This window comes from Solanum pennellii, chromosome 4 (assembly GCF_001406875.1).
Source record: "Solanum pennellii chromosome 4, SPENNV200".
NCBI classification, from domain to species: domain Eukaryota; kingdom Viridiplantae; phylum Streptophyta; class Magnoliopsida; order Solanales; family Solanaceae; genus Solanum; species Solanum pennellii.
This window is the reverse complement of record NC_028640.1, coordinates 65,088,819-65,095,959: the sequence shown is the minus strand read 5'-3', so window position 1 is coordinate 65,095,959 and position 7,141 is coordinate 65,088,819.

Genomic DNA, 7,141 nt, shown 5'->3' with positions numbered 1-7,141 from the left:
TGAACATAGATAGTTGTTATTTATAGTTTGTGTAAACCATAAGAATAATTAAAAAAATAATTGAAGAGACATATTATTTAAGTAGGGAATGTAAATAGATGGAGGTTTTGTTGTAACTTATTAGGTATAATTAGAATAATAAATATGAATGAATTTTTTAATTAATAAACAAATTATTTAATAAAAAGAAATAAAAAAAATAAAAAATAAAGGAAAAAAAGAAATTGAAATGGAGGCCATAGAGAGGTGCCACATCAGCTCCTCTATGGTCCTCATTTATATATATATATTGATTCCAATTGTAAACTTTCAAATTCAATATATATAGTTATATATATGAACTTATAATAATAACCTCATTACTTTTTGGATGCGGTTCTTTTCTGAATTATGTATAAATAAGATGTTCTGTATACCTGATTGTCACGTATAAAATTTTATCCTCACGTTAAATTTGAGCTTAAAGTGTAAATTAATTTGGGGTAATTAATAATAGGGAGAATGTACAAGTACCCCCTCAATCTATGCCCGAAATTTCAGAGACACACTTATACTATACTAAGGTCTTATTACCCTCTTGACTTTTTCTTTCAAGCTAGTGCCACATAGGCCGAAAAGGATAGAAAATTATTTATAAAATAAGTTCAGAGGAGTAATAATACCTTAGTATAGTATAAGTGTGTTTCTGAAATTTCTGACATAAGTTGAGGGGGTACATGCGCATTTTCCCTTAATAATATAACAAAATATATACTAATCTAGTCTCAGTTTTCTTGGAATCGTTCAATCTCCAACTACAAATCAAGCTTGTACATGTGTATCGGTAAACCACATGATTAGAAAAATATTACAATTAACAATTATTGCTTCAAATCTACATTAATTAGTTCATTTGACCTTAAAAAATGGAGAAGAAAACAAAGAAAGAGAGGGAAGCACAAAACACTTCCATTATTGCTTTTAAAATTTGCAAAAGAAATAACAAAGTCAGATATAAAGGTCAGCACCCAAGAGTCTAATTCACTTAGATTAATATACCAACCTTTAAAAATATATATATTTTATTTATATATCAAACACACACATAATAAAAATAAAAAATAAAAACTCTAAAAAAAATTTTCTCTTCCTACCAAAAGCACCCCCTTAGATCCAGCTAGTTTCCCTTTATATATAGTGCCTTAGATGACTACATATCCTTTAAATAAGACTTCCAAAGTCAACCCTTCACTCTTTCTACATAATTAAATTGATATTGACAAGGGTTAATTCACTTATATTAAACATTTTTTCACTATAACAATAAAGTTACCAAACTATATACTATGTTCTTATGTTACATAAACATATATAAGTAACTAGTTCTTAATTTTCTGACTGAAAGTAAAGTCAAGAAAAATATTTTTGTCCAACTAAAATAACTTGATTTCACCACTATTATATTAAAGTTGAAAATTTGGATTATTTTATCCATTGATGAATATAGAATTGCAAAAAAAATAATTTTTTTTCAGAAAAAAGAAGAAGAAGATGAGAATACTTTGTCAATTACACAGATCAAGTTATCTTGATAGATAGACTTTGTCATTATAATTGATAAAGTTGAGTGACTTAAGTATTTTATTATAAGGATTAAAGTATAGTTACTGTAAATGTGACAAAATAATTTTATGGCTTTATCATTATAGTGAGTATAATTGTTGTTGTAAGTTCTGTTACGTGATGTGCCAAGATTAACTATTCTGTCATGTTGAATAAAGTTTAATAAACATATAGTATATGAAAGAAGGGGTGTATAGGCCAGGTTAGTTGAAATTTTTTAAATATTAAAGTAAATCAAATATGTTAGGTTTTAAAATTTATAAACCAAATTAATAAAGTCAGATTTTTTAATTTTGGATTTTTTAATTTTTTTCGTAAAGTCTTAAATAAACATATAACTAACTTGTATATAATTATCTAAGGCGTTTTTACTTTTAAAAAATAACATAAAATGTGAGACGAGTTATGACAAAAAGATATATAATAAAATGACATAAAATAAGTCATATTAAAAATCATCATAAAAAGTACTAAATCATGTTCAAATTAATAGGATTATAAGTATTAATTACATGATTAAATATTTAAAAAAATTAAACTCTTGTTATAAAATTAAGCTATAAGAATATAATCATAAAGAGAAGAAGACAAGAGAAATAGATAGAAGAAGAGGAATTTTCTTCTTATTCAAGTGTAGGGCTGTCAAAACCGAACCCAAACCGATAAGCCGAATCGATAAAAAAGTTATTGGTTTATATTATTGGGTTATTGGTTTAGTGGTTTTGATGACGGTTTTGATTTTTTTTGTTATCGGGTTATCGGTTCTTAACGGTTTAAAGTTTTTCTTAACGGGTTAACCGATAACCCGATAGTAAATTAAATAATAATATTTATACCATTTTGTATATAAAGTCCTCGACTTAGAGTTCAATTTCCTACTTTTATTTTTGGTTGTCTCAAATACTTGATTATTCTACAATGTAAAAGTGTTTGCTTTTGAGTAAGATGTAACTTGTGAACTCAAGTGCATGGTTTATTTGGTTAGTCACCTTGTTTCTAAGTGATTTTCGATGTTTTTTCTTTTGTGTCAAATCTTAACGGTTAAACCGATAATCGAACCGATATCGATCAAAAACCGATAAACCAATAACCGATAAACCAATATCTTAATGGTTCTATAACGGTTTAGCATCCCTACAAACCGATAACCAATAAGTCAATCCGATAAACTTCAAAACCGAACCGAACCGACCGATACACAGCCTTATTCAAGTGTATGTAAGTCTCATATGTATATCATACAATAGTGAATTAACAACTCTATTTATAGAGTGAGAAATCACTCCAAAAGTCATCACATTAAATATCATAATAAATAGATACATTCTTATCCAAAAAGGTTCATGAAACCTAGTGAATATGAATAGTTGTTCATGTATTTACTTTATGGACTATCCACTCATTAAATGGATTTATAACACCCCTCCCCTTGGATGTCCATAGATATTGTGCCTCGTTAAAACTTACTAGAAAAAACCCTGTGGAAAAAAATTCTAGTGAAGGAAAAAGAGTACACGTATCTTTTGATACGCACTATTTGTTGCCTCATTAAAAACCTTGTCAGAAAAATCCAGTGGGAAAAAAAAACCTCGGTCAAGGGAAAAAGAGTGCAACGCGTATTATACTCCCCCTGATTAAAACATCACTTAATTTCTTGTGATGATGCCTCTAATCTTCGAATATTGTGGTTGATATATTCTTTTTCAAAGAAAAACCACACATTCCTGAATATGGTGTGTCATTTATCTCAACCACACGTACTTTCGACTTGCTTCATGGAGTGCTTTTATTTCTGCATAGCAACATTTGCTTCATTGATCGCCAGGATATTATTGTGCCTCCATATACAAATAAATAGTGTGCTTGAGATTGTGCTTTATGCGGATCAGATAAATATTCTGCATCTGCGTAACCAATCAGCTCTTGACTGGAATTCTTCGGAATAGAATGAACCCATGTCTATGGTCCTTCAAAGATATTCAAGTATATTCATAACACCATTTCAATGTCCTTTTGTTGGGAGGAACCAAATCTTGCCAGTAAATTTACTGCAAAACAGATATCTAGTCGAGTATTGTTAGCACGATGCATTAGTACCCTGATTGCACTAAGATATGGAGTTTCATCACCAAGAAACTTCATCCTTCTCTTGAGATCAAAATGAATCATTATTTATTTTGAGCAATCTCATAATTATTGGGGTACTCAATGAATGTTATTTATCCATATAAAATTGCATCAAAAAATTTTTGTGTATGTGCACTGTTAGACAAATATTTCATTTGTCAAATAATTAATTTGTAGGTCAAGATAAAATTTTATCTTACTAAGACCTTTTCATGAAAATACAAGGACAATTAGGATAACTACTTTTGTACCCTTTTCTTTCTTGATTATTTCAATTCATATAAAGATTCTTGAAGCTTTATTGAAAAAGTTTCCTTCAAACTTTTATATGCTTCAGACACCTCGATTGCTTCAAGAATTTTCATATAACCTTCGTTGTCTAGCTAGACATGACAATTATTCATTATATACATTCAAGTTTTTCATATATTGCCAGATCAAAATAAACCTCATTGCATCCACCATAGGAGAAAACATCTCCAATAATGTCAGGATTTTTGCAACAAACCTTTATGCTCCAAGGCTCATACCGTATTTGATATGTTACGCTTATACTATTGCATAATAATTTATTTGTACCCCACTGACATTATACTTTAATTTATGGACTATTAGTCCAAAACGTCACTTTTCTAAGTGAACAAAATATACTTGAATTATTGATTTTACATGGCCAACCATTTATTTGTCAACACTATATGACAGATTTAAATTCAAGTTCCTCGCCACAATTATCATTGAGCGCTACATCATATCAAAGATATCGTCGACGGCTAGTTGATATCGGTTTCAATATGACCTAACTTATCGATCTCTTTATTTTCCATCATTTTTCAGGTACCTGAACCTTTTTCGAGGTTTTATGAAGTGTTATGTCAATATGCTCTTTTATAGCACTTGTCTCATTATCATGACCATACTGATCATTTGCTCCTCTCCTTCTTCAAGGAATTTTTTTTTTGGAACCGCTTGGTCTATTACGTTTCTGGTGTATCATAGACTCTGTCCTTCAAGGACTTCACATTGGAACATTTGCAGCTGACTTATATCATAGGATCAGTGCATTCATCTGGCAACTGATTTGCAACGTTATGCAACTGAATTATCCCTTGAACTTTAAGTTCACATATTTATTTAACGAGGATCTAGATAATTTATAATTAACCTCACACATAATTTTCAGCTGTCAATCATTACTCCCCCTAATGTTAGAAAATCTAACATTCATTCCAACCTTATTTGGAAGTTCATCTTTGTGCGTGGTGGAGCAATTAAAATCATAACCGCACATTCAACATTTTAGATGAAAATTATATGGTTCCTGACCCTGAACCAATTTTTTAATGGGGAAATCTTATTGGTTTGATGCATACATGTGTTGCTACATGTTAAATAAAATTATCTCATATCAAATCTTATGTGGGAGTTTTGTTCTCATAACCATGATTTAGCTATAATTGGAGGCATACAATTTCTGCTAAATCAACCAGCATTATCAATATAATTTCATAATTTGGAACTGTGCTCTTAATTTAACAATTCGAGCAAACAACTTACAAACACCAATTTGTAAGTTGACACTAAAGTACATGTGATCATCGCATAGATGCATCCGTCACATAATTGCAAATGATCCACATGGCAGGTGAATGGGCCCATATCCACCTTTTTATATGTCCCAAAAACTTCAGGGAATTACAATCCCAATCTTAGCTGGTACGATGATCATATTATGAGGAGAACAAACAACACAAGAGAATTATTGAAGAATCTTTATTTCTTCATCATATAATCTACATGAATTCTCAATTAAATTTGCATCACATTTAAACCAGAATGGTCAACCGGTCATGCCAATCAATCTTTGTTTCAGTACACTTATATTTACTTCTGCACGTAATTCCATCAGCATGCCCACGTTTCTGTGCAACAAACAAGAGAAAAAAATGGGTAATCTTTTACATAAATATTTATAACCCGCTTCAGTTGTAGTAATTTAAAGACATTAGATCTTTTCATAATTTATAGTCTCAATATTTCTTTTTAATTCATCCGAAATTTAAAAAGTTTCTTTTGAGACTTACTACAACCCCAATATTATTCCTCTGATAATAGCACAACTCGTTAGAGCTTGCAATTAATTTTGTGTACTATCACATATTCCATGACGCCATCCATATGGTGAACATCTCCTCAAGGAGAAATTATATCATTATTGTCATGGTTAAAATTATTACGAGCAAGACATGTTTCTTGCTTTTTTTTTGTACCATAGGTACACAACCAATGACAAATTTGTATTGTCACACAGTGTATTTGATCATGGCCACAACCTTTATAGGCAAGAATTATTTCTTTCTTTTTGCCCTTTCGGTAGTTCATAACAAATATACCATAATATTCATGACGTATAAATGTACACGACCATTGACCGTTCATGTCAAATAAAATTTATTTATTTCTCTCAAACCTCCCGTAGAGATGAGATGTGGCATATATCATTTTTTTTCTCAAACCTATGATAGAGGTGAGTTGTGGCATATATCCAACCCATAATGATTTTATCACATCTTGATCCATTCTCTGATAGAGTGGTCGAGCATTCACGATACTCATCATAAGTCACATTCTCTTCAAGGAATGGACTAATCATTTATATGTATTTCATAAATTTGCATTATAGGAACATTATCATGACTTTAAAATTCATTATATTTTCATGACTTACCTCAACATCACTTTGAAAATAAAGTGCATCATCACTTTATATTCTTTTATTTTGATGGAGGATTTATAAAACTTATCAATATTGGGTCGACAAGATTGCAAGCCCAATGACCTTTCAACCATTTTGATAATAAAAACTGCCTTCATATTTTGAAGGACTATTTGAAGAACTCATAGTGTTCTTCCTTTTATAATTACCACAACGATGACTATTATAATTCCGTCATTTCACACCCTTTTTCATATCGTTAATCATTTGTCATCTTTCAGACTAACTATTTACTGCTACCACATTCATACGATAGAATGGAGCAAGTCAGCATCGGATTTCAAAGTTATGATATGTTGCTATCACATTCTTTTAAAGGAATGGAGCAAGTTCAATATGACGAATTTCAAGGCTTTTCATCAAAACCTTAGTCATCATTATTTCATCACTATGGTGCATTGACTCAAACTCAATGTCTTATCCATACAAGTCGTGTTAGGCAAATTCTAAGGGACTTGAACCCAATCCTTATCATCATGGTGCATCAAAACTCAGATTGATGTATTATCCTCTTGGTGCGATAGAACTTGAATCTACCGTCTTACCGTCAATTTTTTTATTATGTCATCCGGACTTTAACCAGATGTCTACCCTTTTGGTGCGATGGGCTTGACTCCATCGTCTTACCCTTAACCA